The following is a 14,983-nucleotide window of genomic DNA, read 5'->3' on the forward strand; positions in this document are numbered from 1 at the left end:
AGAATTCACAGGAGGAAGTAAGTACATGTAGCTAAAAACAGCTGGCACGTTGCTTGTTAAAAGTATCGTCTGCTTACCTCGTTCTAGTGTACTTTCGAAACGAATTTGGCGTGTAATTGCTTAATTAAAGCGTAATTGTTACACTGCGCTACTTCTGTTTTCTACGAACTCGTTTTTACACAAAATATCAAAGTGGCCCAAAAACCCAAAGAATAGTGGAAAAAAATTGTGGAAGGGAAATACGATGTGATTGTTACACTTTACAGTATTTATTTCCCGCGATTTATTTCCATTTTCACCTGATAAAACATTTATAAAACATTTGAATAGTATAGAAATTATAAATAAAATGTTATGAGATGGTGAGAAGGTAAAGTAAAGTGGATTGTAATTGCCACCTTTTTTATTTTGTCACTTTTATTTTCATTTTTATTTGGAATAATTTGTATAAAATATTGAAGCAGTATAAAATACGAATACTAAGAAGCATTATAAGAAACATGTAAGTAATGGAAAATACAACGTAATTATTATATTCCCCCATTTTTATTTTTTGGGAGATTTATTATTATTTCTTTTTAATATAAAGCTCATGAAATATTCAAATAATGTAATACAAGGGAAAGCATCGTAGAAAAATCGAAATATAAATTATAAGCCATCCAATTTGCGTAGGAGTAAGAATAATAATAACAGGATCGCGTTATCCTGATATAATCAACATAGCTTGTTTTATCATATTTAGACCTCTATTTTACATTTTTGTAATAAGATGTTAGAGTAAAATGTTGTTGAGTAAATATACTCAAATCGATTACTTGTATCGTAGCTGTAATATTATATGATAGCAGTAAATTACATCAAGAATCAGCAAGAATCCAAACAGTCCTAGTCTTTGTAGCTGAATTATTGAGAGAAACATATTATTAAAGAATCAACATGATGTAATATAAATGCAATTGACTATGCAGACAACCATACATACGATTACTTCGAATAGACATTCAGATGTTCTTTACTATGGTCGAGGAAGACCTTCGAAAGAAGACCTATATTTACCTTTCATTTAACTTGCAAATTTATACAATTTCTACCCTGAATGCTGTTCTACCTTCTACGGCAAACAGAATAATAATTAAGCGTTCTATTCTTAACACCAGGCATAACGATAAAACATCGATACTTTCCAATAGAGGTAACACCATTTGCATCATCGCTCTACCATCACGGGAAACCTAAATTCTCATTAAAACACGAGCGTGCAACGTTACTTAACATAGTTGCAACGAGTCTTGTTTATTTATAGAGTCTTCCTGAAAGGAAATCAAGTGTAATAAGAGGTCTGTTCATCGAGGCATGTTCCGTATCTCCGTACACAAAGTGATCCATACACGTTGCGCTTGGAAAAACGTAATTTCCCTGTGGATCTTCGACCGGCGGCGTACAATTTGCCTCTCGCTGCCAACCGGAATATGATAGCCATTAACGTTTCACGATAGGCAGGTATTAGTCTCGGGGCCAGGAGATTGCAAGCAACCATGTGTTTGTCAATATCGGTGCCTAACAAGGATCTCGAAGGACATCGAGTTTCCTCGAACTTTCTCACCAATTCGGAATACAATTTCCGTCCGACATCTGTTTCGAATTTGCACGCAACCATCTGGTGTAACGTCTCTTAAGACCTGGATGCAGATGACCGATACGACATCGCGGTGGTGTCGCGTCGATGACGTTATGCAGATTTATATTTGTAATAATGAGATCGAACGCTTATGTATATCACTTGATAAGGATCAAAGATAATAGAGGGAAGTCATAATAAACCATGTCTCCATTTTTTACGTGTGCTCTGTACCACTAGAAATATATAATTGTCGAATTGCGTAATGTCACCGCTGCGAAATCAATGACCGCTGTGATGACGTTAACGACCTCATTCGAGGAGATGATGTAAAAAAAGAAAGACGACATAGAGAAAGAGAGAAAGAGAGAGGGAGAAAAGAGAACCTAAATTATCATTTTCTATTTTCAGAATCAAAGTTATTACTTGAAGAAAAATACTATTAGAAATAAAACAATATTTAATATGTTAACAATCTAGATTCCTTATTAATTTATAAATTCTACATTTGATAAATTATAATTCATCAAGGAAAAGACTATTATTCTTTTAATAAATTCAATTTAACAATCTTTTTTGAGAACGCAAATTACTCAAAATTTCAACGTTCTAATCAATAAAAAGAAATATTTAAAAAATTCTTAGAAACATAATTTTTACCTGTTTAATTCTTAAATGTTGTAGCGAAAAAAAATACATTACCTTAAATAGAATTCAATTATTTCCATAAGCCTTCCGTTGCAAACATCTGTCACGTTATATCTCTGTATTTGGTCCGCGTGTAACGTAAATGTGTATAAATATGCACGTCCATGGAAATGGCGCGAAACGCGTGAAATACTTTATTGGCTAGTTTCGAAGCGCAGAGATGCGATTAACGAAGGTTTCACTTTGTGGAAAATTCAAACAGACGGTTGCAGTTCAAGGATAAAGCTGACGTCTACGCGGCTTTGTCCTGAATTTAGCTGGGCCGAGTGTAACAACGGGTGGTCGTTAAAGGTTGAACCTGTATAGGTGGCCAGAGCTCTGTGCCTCCTATCCCCACCGTCTGTACCATACACGATGACAATAATTGGCTAATTAAGTCACCCTCACGCTCGTCCGTTGCCCTCGCTGGTGTTCCGGTAATTCAGTCCCAGGCATCTCTTCCTGTGACACAACAATGTAGGTCAATCGACGCGTGTGCCATAAACTGTTGCCTAGGCAAATTCATTTTACGCTACCGATTACTGGCTTGGAAGGAGAAAGAAACGAAACAAAGCCTTTTCCTACTGATGACTTCTTGATCCTTAGACTTAATCAGCGTGGTATTAGCTACACTGATAAAGTCGTCATAATTCTCATCTTTATTTATATTTTTTTATACTTTTTTTTATACATGACACTTTTATTCATTTTATTACCACCGTCATGAGTCACGACTATCGTCATTGCAATAGCAAAATTTGAAACCGATCTGAAAATGTATATAGAAGTTACAAGATATTTAACTGCGAACATACACCCAGTAAAAAGTTAGTATACGGTATGAATAATAGTCTTAAATATGCAGTTAGTGCTAACGATAGTTTCACTGCAGGTTGTGACTTCTTAACATATTGAATAATGTATTATCCAAATACTTTGATGATCTTTTATAAGTGTATACTTCTTGTAAATATCTTGTAAATGTTATATACATGCATTTTAAGATCCGTTTCAAATTTTATTAATATAATCAGGATAATCGTTACAGTACTAATGAAATTTAAAAATATTTTGTAAAATATATACTGTACATAAAAAATTCCAGGAGTGTATGAATATTTTTATGAGTCATTGTATACGCATCGTTTTAAATATTCTATTATTATATAGCACATTGGCTATGTTAAAATTATTCTATATTGATTTACTAAATCTTAGTCAGCTTACATAGATTTCATACAGTTAATATATGATTGATATTCACTATATTTGATATTATCTATTTGCAGAAGATAGTAAGATAGACTGACGATTCTTTTTACTCTCGAATACGAAGCGTTTTCTGTTGAGTCGAAACGTTGATTCGACGGAATTATCGGCAATGAGGCTTTAGATTTCATTGTAAGGTGATCCACGAGTCGAAGAGTAAGCAGGTTCTTCTTTTTTCGCAGTAGAAGAGAGATTGGGAGTTTTGCGCTGAAACGAGTGAAATTATTAGAAAGGGAAGTACGTTGTCATCATATCTTTTTGATGAAATTTGTCGGTATCTTGGAATTACAGATTCAATACGAAGAAATTGTGTCGGAATATTTGACAATTCTACAATTTTTATGAATGTTCAGAGACAAATTGGATAAAATGGAATTATTTTTTAGAGATACCTATTATTAGATTTATATCTAATATTTAAAATGTTTCGTCTCGTTTTAATTTTATTTTATAGATATTCTGGGTAATGTTATATTAAACTTGATGAATTTTATTCCAAATGTCTGTATAAACGGATCTCTCTATGCCAGCTTTCTACAAAATTTTCCAGAATTTCCTATTCCAATTGCTAACATTTATCACTGTCTCGTTATGGAACCACTTCCGTGTTTAATCCACCACTCCTCTTTTATGTTGATTCTCTACGCGTTATTTATGGGTCGTATTTATGGGTAATACATACCTACATGCATATTTCAATTTAAACAACGTTAATTGCGATTATATTTTCAGCTTTCTACTTTTCTTCTTCGTTTAAAATTTTTAAAAGGCTTCTTTACATTAGGATTGAGATGTAATTAATAGTATATCACAAATATAAATATTAATTAGAATTTTAATAAAAATTGCTCTATTATATTTATGTTTCGAGAACATGATATATTCTCGAATTTTTACATCCTTTTTAGTGTATTTACTCAGTTGAGAAAAACATGATCTACATTTTCTTACACGTGTTCCCATTTCGACATTAATCTATCTAACGTTCTTTCGTAAAAATCACTTGGTTTGTCAAAAGTGTACGCAAAAGCTCACGGACCGACCCAGTATTCACATAATTACAGTTATCAACAATAATGCACTAACATGCCCCATTTAACTGCATGAAAACACACCTTACATACGTGAAACAATTACATACTTCCTTAATAATGAGCGTAAATAGACGTGTAACAATTCAGTGGAACCATTAATTCGCTGCCGCGAGAAAACGAATAAAATTGTACCTCGAAACAAATTACACACTCTTTCCGTATTATATTAATAATGTTAAAATAAACATATATTAATAGAAAATATAGAAAATTTAAATTTCCTAATAATATTATTCTCCACTTTCCTTTGCGGAGGATAGTTTACCCGAGTTACAATTAAACACAAATTGCTTTTACGATTTTAAAATGACGTACAGCAACAAATATTTGTTGAAAATGATAGAATCGAAGAAAAGTGCCGAAGATTAATAACATCGAACGCGTTTAACAAAAAAATGTTAGGATGTTTCATTCTCCCCAATATTATATTATAATTTCTACACTTTGAATTACATTCTTGTCGGTACCATTTCTATTTAGGATAGCCGTAAGCCACTTGTAAGACTCGTGGAGTTTCGCGACTCATCAATAATGATATCGAGGCCACAGGAATTGCGTGGAGACCGGTTGTGTCATAGGTTCCCGATGTCATAGGTCTGCGCTATAAGTCTTAATATTATCCGAAGGACGGATCGAACCAGAACCCTGGTATAGTCAGCAAAATGAATTAGCTGCACTTGACACAGGCGGCTGCTCTAGCAGGAATTCGTAGTCAGCTTCCGTCCGCCAGACAGTCGAGCAGACTATGCAAATAACCCATGAAACCGTGTGCATGATCGCGTATATACGTGAAAGGCAACGTTACCGTGCAACGGTCTTGGTGCACTACATTCTCGCGTTCACGCTCGTTCACATACATACAGTGTGTTCCGTTAGTTTCAAAAATTCGCGTCTGTTGGATGAATTGGTGGAACTGAATTTCCCATGAGTGAAATATTTGGACAAGACAATTGACACATTTAATTTTCGAATTTTTGAGAGTTTAGTAAAGTAGAGTAGGCAACGTTTGTCTAGGTTTCAACATTTTGTAATTCAGTCATGAACTCCGCATAGAATAATAAACTTTGTTGTATATCATGAGATATTATACTAGCTTCTGGTATAATAACGAAAGAAGAGAAAAATATCGTGTGCTTTAAGTGTCCAGCAAGGAAAAATATGAAGCTGTGTCAAATAATTCTAAGGTACGGTAATATGCATACGTTACTGAATTATGATAATTATATCTGAGATATATATTAATATTAGCCGAACAATCATCATTTGGCGAAGGAGTTATATTCGACAGTTATATCCTCCTAGAAGAAGAGATGTTACTGTTTCTTGTAAATGGGATAAAAAAGTAATTATTACATATTTAATGTAATTGTTTTTTTACAAAAATTAAAATAAATGTATAAGCCTGAATCATCAATCTTGGTATTATTTTTGAATATTAATTATAGTATTCAAATTTTAAATTTTACAGACTTGTAAAAATAATATTTTTTGTTTGTAGTTTGTAGTTTGCGTAAAATATTCTCTTAAAGTTTCAATACTATTTTGTTTCCGTTTGATACATTTTCAAAGCTACAACTTAAACTATCCAAAGATTTTTTGTTGTCCACCTGTTTATCTTTCTCTAGGTATGTTCTTAGGCAAATAGAGTCATGAATTTTGAATCATAACGACCTTGCGTTATAGATCTCGGCGACCGGCTGATCAAGATTCGTTGTCCATTTCGTACGATAACTTATCTCTTGTGAGGCGGTATAAAATAACCGTTTTGAATTTTTATCGGGTAAGACAAAAACAGATCTTGACAATTATCTTACGATTATCCTTCAGGATGTATAGATGGTGATCTGTATCTAATTTTGCTTAATTTAATGGCAAATGGTTGGGTGACAATGCGCAAGTTGAACCGCAAGGAAATGATTTGTAAATAGCTTGTGTTTTCAAATATCATTTTGTATCGGTAGAATACACTACAGCATTCTTTTTTGTAATCTCAATAAAGAATAATAGAACAAAACGTTTTCCCTTGTAATATATTAAAATCTTTTTGTGCTCATAATTGGCGGTAGTTAAGCCCCTCGTATACTTGTCCCTTATACAAATTTTTATTATCGAACATTACGACATGCTGTTTGGTGGTTAACATATTATGTGCTTTTATTAGGTAGGCTTAATCGACAACATACTGACTTAAAAAATTGCTTCCCTGTAAAAGATAGAAAATGTTATTTATTGCATTCTTCGCCTATAATCTTCGAATATATATAGGTCGTCCAAAAAGTTTGGGTCAAACTTGTAATACCTGTTAATGAGGTAAGGTCGAATGGGTACTAAAATTCTATGAATTACATCCTAAATTTTTTTCTTAAAAAACTTAAGTGTTTAAAGATTTTTTAGCAATTTTTATGGCCGTTGTAAATTTCTTCCTTACGTAAGAATGCAAGTTTTCATTTAAGCTCTTTCGAATATTCTTACTTCAGAATATTAGTTTTAGAAATGCCTTTTGAATACATAGCCAACCTTGGTTCTCTCTTCCTGTCATATTTCCCCTCATAAATACTTACATAAAGAAAATTTTGCCATAAATCACAGAACGTTTACAGTTTTATATAAATAATAAGGCATCTTTGGACATAAGTTTATACGACTTTTTCTCATCTACTTGATTTTATTGAAACGTAAGATAAATTTAACACTGATATTTTTAGACACACTCTGTATAAATAGAATCGAACTGTACTTCTTGGACACCATATATGTTGCGGCATCACGGTCACCGATGCATATCCTACATGTAGACGTGTACTTAGGACATCTCCAGCCTGTATACAGAAGTTGCCCGTATACAAGCTGGGGATCCCGTTCGTCGGCTGCATCGGAGAAATATACGGACATATATTCGCTGATATTATCGCCTCCTTAAGCCCATCTCACATCGCGTCTTTTTTCCCAGGAGGCTTCTAAATAATCAGTTCGGCGGAAGCTCGTAACGTTCGCGACCAAATGAATCCTGCGCCTCGGTGTCAGAGGATCCGCACGAGTTCGGTGGGAAATTTTTTCTGAATTAATTCTTAGATAATTAATCTTTCGCAGCCACTACTAACCGATATATTAGACGGCCAGGAAATTCGTCTGGCGAACGAAACTCAAGGGAACACGACTCGTGCTCGTTTGTTCGATCGCAATTTATTTAGGTCGAGCCGAGAACGCTCGTTTTTCTTCGCGATAACGCGAGATCATTTGCATAAATCTGTTAAAACGACCGATCCGTAGATTTTCGTTACAACATATCTTGAATTTATGTAGGTTTTCATTAACTCGCTGTCTTATGGTGTTCTTCGGTGCGAGAATGGAAGTTGAAAATTGGTATTTAGTGCATTAATATCGTGTCTAAAATACGAAACATTATTGTTGGGGCATTAAAACATTAAAGATTGAAGCATTACACGCAATTTATATTTAGCGATACGTACATCGTTTTGTGTAATTTGAAATTCAAGTTAATTCTCTGAAATTAAAGTTTTCTTGGTAGAAGCATATCTTCTTTCTTTCAATGTACCAAGGTTACAGATGTTTGGTTTTTAACCTATGCCATGAATGTGATGAATGAAATAAATATAAATGCCGAGGAAAATCGAAAGGAACGAATACAAAGGATCGATGGATCACGCTCATTTCTTCGACATTCACGTGCGACTTCATGTCTCGCTATTCGCTCTTTTATTCTTTTTTCCTTTTTTGCATCTTACCTGTTGCCAACCGTTCTAAAGATGTTTATATTCATAGCAGTGCTTTTTAAAGACCTTCCACGATTTTCTGCGAAAGATAATAAATATATCTTCTTATATCAGAAGTAAAAAATTCGTTGTCTTGTACGTTTTCTGATACAATAATTGTTGGAAAATATATACGTTGTCTTCCGTTGGTATTATAAACAAGACTTTATCTTGCTTTTTGCACGAAACTGCACGCGTTTGCGTGCACTGCGTACATGTCGCTGGACAAACCACAATCGACCATTTTAATCGAGCAACACGAACAAGTCTGTTCACGAAGGGAGAAGTTCTTCGACGATAAAGCAGCAGCTGAAAACAGTATTAATAACTACTATAAATTTTGAAATTAATGTAGAATAATTATTAACGAGAAATATTTGTTTTGCATGAGAGAAATTGAAGATGTTGAAGATAAAAATAACAATTTTGGCTGAGAAATGGTAAAATATGAATAATATAGAATATAATACTAGTAGAAAAAATGAAAAATAGTATGCGCAGGAACATTTAGTCTGGAAAAATAAATATACCAATAAGTTAAAGATCATATTTACCGTGGTATCTATTTACACGCGATTTTGAATTTTGCGCTGAAGGTTGCCATTTTGTATGAACCATTACTCTTCTCTTAGTAACGAAGCCATTAAAATGTTTCTATAGATAAATTCATCTTAATTACTTAAACGCAATAATGTCCTTTATTTTCTTACAAATCTTTAAAATGCTTTTCAGTTCATCGATGCTTGATGACAGTTACAAGAAAATTAGATATGGGTTCCGTAATGATCCTTTTCTTTGCCGACAGATAACGCAGTTTTGTCATCGTTGTCCCGTTTTCTGTACTAGAAACATGCGATTTTGAGAGTTAGGAGGTTCTGCTGAGTCATCGTTTGACCATTTTTATCTTCCTAACAGATTTGGTATCGGTTAAAATAAACGGAAATCCGATGAAACGTTGGGGAAAATTCTCGACAATCTGATAGGCCGTTTCCTGAATTTCTGTCCGGTTTGTGAATTCGAGCGTCGCGGGTTGTAATCTTTCTGCCCTTGAGGACTCGCCGAGGCAAATAAGTCCGCGTGAAAACGAGACGTTATTGGAGTTGCTCGTGGCCGTGGGCTTACGATGATTCGGTACGTTACACCGCTCCAAATAATTAGAGGATCTCGTGTCTGAAAGATGCACTAATTGTGACATGAGTGAGTTGCCGTGAGGTAGAAGTATAGCGAGAATTTATGCTTTCATTTCAATTTTTTGATATTGCCTGATATTTTCTGATGTTTTCCTTTTTCGTCTTCTAGATTTTTCTTAATGATATACAGCGCGTTTTTATTTTTCCTTTCAATGGAATTTAACGTGAGTGTACAAATAAATTTAATTACTTATGATGGTGATTCCTCGCTTTTGCTACATGTGATTTACGGTCGTCGATCTCTTTAATTTTCACTTGTGATACTTAAATTATATTCTGACAAAGATAAGCGAATATCCGGATACTTTTGAGCGGTAGTGTACGATCGATAAAGAATATGTAAATGTTTCGAATTCATAAAAAAGTGTTTCAACGTTCCAACCTGCTTCATAAAGCGGTAGGTATTTCAATATCCTATCTTGCTTAATAAAAAAGCATTCAACATTTTAACTTGCTATGTCATTAACTTTCCGCTAAAATTAACACCATTCACATTCGATAAATTTCAGTTTCTTTTAATATTCATCTGAATTTCCATCTGAATGTCATTTCTCCTACAAATTAAAGACACTCGTTCATAATAATTTTTGCGTTACGAATATGTATGATGTCACCATTTACGCAGGTCGTCGTCCGTGAAATTTTGTTAAACCTCGACGCGTCTTCCGCGAATACTCTTCAAACGGTCGGAGTTATCGTAACGAGCATTAAATCTCGACGCGTGTTAGAGACTCGAGTGCTCGTTAGTTCCTGTTCTCCAGCGTGCGTGGTCGCGCGAGCCGTTTCGCAGTCTTTTTGCTCGGTCGAATCGAACGAGCTCATTTTCCAATGAGAAATTCACCGTTCAGGAACGAAACGGTAGTCCGTGGCACGTTTCACGATAAACTATTACCGTAACGAACGCGTCTTGTACCTACACGCTTCGTCTTTCTTCATGCTGGCCAATATATAAAGTTTCCAATGAATATCGAAGATGTTCTTTCCCGAAGGATTTTATTCGTTCGAGCGAGGGAAGAAAGCGAATCATGGAATTGAAATGGTAAACGACCTAAGCGTCAGATGTGAAGCTTTCCAATAGAAACAAAGAAACGCGTTAATTTTACTAGTTACGTCGTTTATCACTTGAACGCTGTGCACTTGCAGCGTTTATCAGCTTTGCAAATGTAAAAGGAGAATAAATGCTGAGGAATATGTAGGAATTAATAAAATTAAGTAATAAAAAGCTAATAATATAACATAAACATAGTAATAATAATAGAGATAACAAAATTAGATAGATTTATTTATTATTGTATTATACTTTTAATTTTGTAAACAATTAAGTGATTAAATAATATTTGCAATGTTACCAAGCTATTAACGTTGTTACAGAGGAATAAATTTATTAAGGTTAGAAAGGGGCGATTGTTATTCCTTTTTCTTGTTTCGTCGGGAAAAATAATGTTTCTCCTCTTGAATTAAAATTATGCATAAAAGGCTTTCATACATTCAGTGACATTTATTCGTAACAAGATTCATTATATCTTTTGAAATTATGCTTGAATTAAAGAAAAGCTAAATATACATATAGTGCGAATATAATTTATGTCCACCAACATCCTTCAAGAATTTAAAATGCTAAAATATAACTGGATATTAAAAGGAACCTGTGTTTTTAACTTAAATACATACTTCAGCTTCAAAAGACCTCTCCACTATATAAAATTGTTTAATATGTAGTTTAAGAATTAAATTGCCCAATTACACGTTCTTGAGAGGAGCGTACGAATTTTCCCATTTTATCTGAGAAATAAAAAAGATGGTTTGTATATATGAATATTGTTTATATATATTTATATATATCGCAAAAAGTAATTTCACTCCTTTGATATCTATGAAGAAGATCGCTGCATTTGATTTATCAAACTGTCGTGTAAATTAAAATTATTCATAAAAAGCTTTCATATGAATTATATTCGACGACATTTATTCACAATAACGTTAATTGTATCTTTTGAAATTAAGCTTGAATTAAAGGAAATCTAAATATACATATAACGTGTATATGATGTATATCTAGCAACATTCTTCAAAAGGTTAAAATACTAGAATACAACAGAATGTTAAAAAGTATTTCTACTGTCAATCTGAATATACATTTAAATTTCAAAAGCTCTTTGCTATACAACATTTTTTAATGTGTAATTTAATCATTAAATTGGCCAATTACACGTTCTTAAAAAAGGCATACAAATTCATCTGAGAAATAAAAAAAGAATGGTTCGTATATATCTTTTCAAAATGATTATGATTTTATCGAATATCACCGTGTTCGAATTGTCAAACGATTAGATTCAGTAATCCGTTTGTTATTCTTTTCTGTATTTGTTTTGCATTTTCCGCATAGCCTCGCTTCATTTCATTTTTGTACTGCTGAGTTCTCGGAAAGGACGCTGCGATTACAAACAGAGTTTTCTCACGTTCATGGATAAAGTGGAATTTATGTTTGGCGACGAAGGTCTCCGCTATCATGTTATGACGACGTCAGAGTCAAAGGAAAAGCTTTCACGATGCAAGAACACGATAGAGGCCTTTGAGGGACAAAATTAGCGATCCTCATATTTACATGCGTACACGTGTATCAAACGAAAGTTACACGTGTGTTTAAAATGTCATCGATCAGAGGAACATATATTCTTGAAAGCTTCATTTTATGGAGATCCCCAAGTAGAAAAAATAGAAAACTTTAGAGTAGTTCCGTAATTATGAGAGGCAGTGCATTATAATTCTATATTTTAATATATCCTGTACATTTTGTTACCTTTAACATTTTTGTAAATGCATAAACATTCCCAGTCTGTTATGGTTAATTCAAATAAATGTAAGAAGTTCTTTTTTCCTCGTAGTCATTGGCAATTGGTATTTAGTGGTAATTACAAACTGTTACTCATACTTTTGCTATGAAAGAGCGTACTATCTCATCAATGGTCATTAATATCTCAAATATTTATGAATTTAATGGGAATTGTGTTTGCTCTGTTTTCTTTTGCTTTCCCATTTTAATCGATAGATATAATTTGAAATGGAAACAATAAAAAACATTCTGTTCATTAATTTTTTAGAAGATTAAAGAGTATATTTGATCGAATGTCTAGGTTTCACAATTTCGAAGATATTTAACTCGAAAAACTGGTTTTAAGCCGACACACGTAAACTTTCAATTCGTGGCTATCTAAAAATACACTGCTTAGCATCGCAATTATCGAAGACCTTGTGAGTTATATTAACATACCTTTTTCGTTTCGAAATGCTGGTAACAAATTTTGTTACTGAACCTTTAGCTGTAGTGGTAAGGAAGTAATTAATTAGATTAAAAAATAAGAGAAGGTAAAGCAGGCTTCAGAGAAGGAAAATTATGGCTTATTAAAGTATGTACTTTGAATACATGTATTTGAATATGAAAGGGTTTATAATCTCCTTGAATAATTTTCAATCTAAATATTAGTTGTTTGGCAGTTAAAAGATTCGAATTGCAACAATAGATACAAACTTTGTATGATTTAATTAAACTACCAAATATTCATTTAAGTTACCTTTGCTTCACAATGCAATTTTTTCAAGACAAATTTTTCATTCAATAATACGTTAATACATATAATTGTACAGACTACAGTACACTCAGATGTGGAAAAATAAGGAATATACCAAATCACCACTTTGCACAATTACTATAATACACTTTTTAATTCTCTATCTCCTTGAACATTTTACATTAAATTTTCTAGAAAATAAGTATCGTTCTTTGTACATTTTATATACCTTTTCTAATCATGTGTATAAAAACCACAGTTTAGTTATATCTGGAAGCAATTACTTTCATTTCAAATAAAAATATCCCGAATACGACGAAGTCTTGAAATTCCTGACTACGGCAGAAAAGGTTTGGCGTAAAAGTGTTATCAGATGGAAACTTTATCGAAGACAATTCCACTGTCACTCCACGTACTTCCTCTATCAGATAATGTCTACCTGGACATTTCGCCTAGAACAGCTGACAGATAACGCGTCGCTAATGTTTGAGAAATCGGTTTTCGAGCGAGCACACGCTGTTACGAACAGATGTTGTTGGTACTGGTGGTTCGACGTGCCAGAGGCGATCTCATTTATATTCCTCCGGGCATTTCTCAGCGTACGATAATATTCGCCAGTTAAACAACGTGGTACCCCCTTCTTCTCTCGTCGATACGCAATTTTGTAGAACGACCGGGTCGCGAGGGTGATTCATCGGTCGCTGTTTATCTTCCAGCCTTTATCCTAGACTGCATGTCTCTTTCCCGTGGCCTTTGTCAGTGTGCAAAGCCGTAAAGACAGACTTACTTACTTGGCAGGCGTAAACTCGGTTCGATCTGTGGCTCTGGTGCCATTCCACGAAACAACAGAGTTTCCAACGAATTGATAACTTGTTCCTCCTAGCCAGATAGGCGGCCAAGCTGACGCTATCGGTTCACGATGACTTGCTTGACTTTGATTTTACTAACGAGCGAGGGGCATACTGGTAAACTGCACTCTTTTTTAGAAAAAAGAGATAAGCATACAGGAAACGATGTACAGGGTATTTCAGTATTTATTTGTTAGCTAGATTCTGTCGAATTATCTGGCTATAAATTCGAAGAAAATGTTATATAGACATACACAGAAACGTTCCGAAATTTCTTTATTAAACCGAGAATATTTATGCAAGTTCATATTTTTATGAGGATAATTAAAACAAAAATGGAATTTAGGAAACAAATGGAATTAGTTTATCATTGCCATTGTTGTGAGACGCTATCATGATTATGTTAGTAAAGTTCGAAACAATAGGAATTATAAGACATTCGATATAAATAATAATTTTCAGAAATTATCAGATTAATGAAACAGCTAATTATCCATTATAATAACAAACCTGTATATTTAGTGTGATCGTTATCAAACGTTTGTAAATGAATATAATAACGGATTTTAATTATTAATGTAGGTAAACTGAATCGTTAATAGCTAAGCTTTGCTATGGAATATTCAGTTTATCTATGGTGGCTGAATGTTTGATAGCATATAGAATAATTTTCTAATTCTTTGCTGTTGGAATTTTCTTTAAATCGTAATTTATTTACTTCGTTCTAAAAACTAGGATGGAATGGATCTTGTACTTTCAAGAAGAGAAAGCAAACAATGTTCATTTTTTGTGCTTTTCCATTTCATAAGACATTTTGTTTGTGAGAACAGGGACAGGGATAATAATATCTCAAATATCTCCATAAGATAACGCTAAAGATTTGGTATACTGATAAAAAGCAAGAAATATCACACAAAACACGGATATAATTA

General features: G+C 33.5%; 1 protein-coding gene across 6 annotated transcripts in view; it reads left to right on the forward strand.

Annotated features, from left to right (window-relative positions):
• LOC100651508 overlaps positions 1-14,983 on the forward strand; it is a 51,537-nt gene that overhangs the window by 12,942 nt on the left and 23,612 nt on the right. The window contains exon 1 of one of the 6 annotated variants that reach the window (XM_012319098.3): positions 5,837-5,855. The exons of the other annotated variants lie outside the window; for them this stretch is intronic. The gene's annotated coding sequence lies outside the window, so the exon portion shown is untranslated. Of the gene's footprint in view, positions 1-5,836; positions 5,856-14,983 lie in introns of those variants that run through there. 6 annotated transcript variants of the gene reach the window in all.

This window comes from Bombus terrestris, chromosome 6 (assembly GCF_910591885.1).
Source record: "Bombus terrestris chromosome 6, iyBomTerr1.2, whole genome shotgun sequence".
In the NCBI taxonomy this organism is placed as follows: domain Eukaryota; kingdom Metazoa; phylum Arthropoda; class Insecta; order Hymenoptera; family Apidae; genus Bombus; species Bombus terrestris.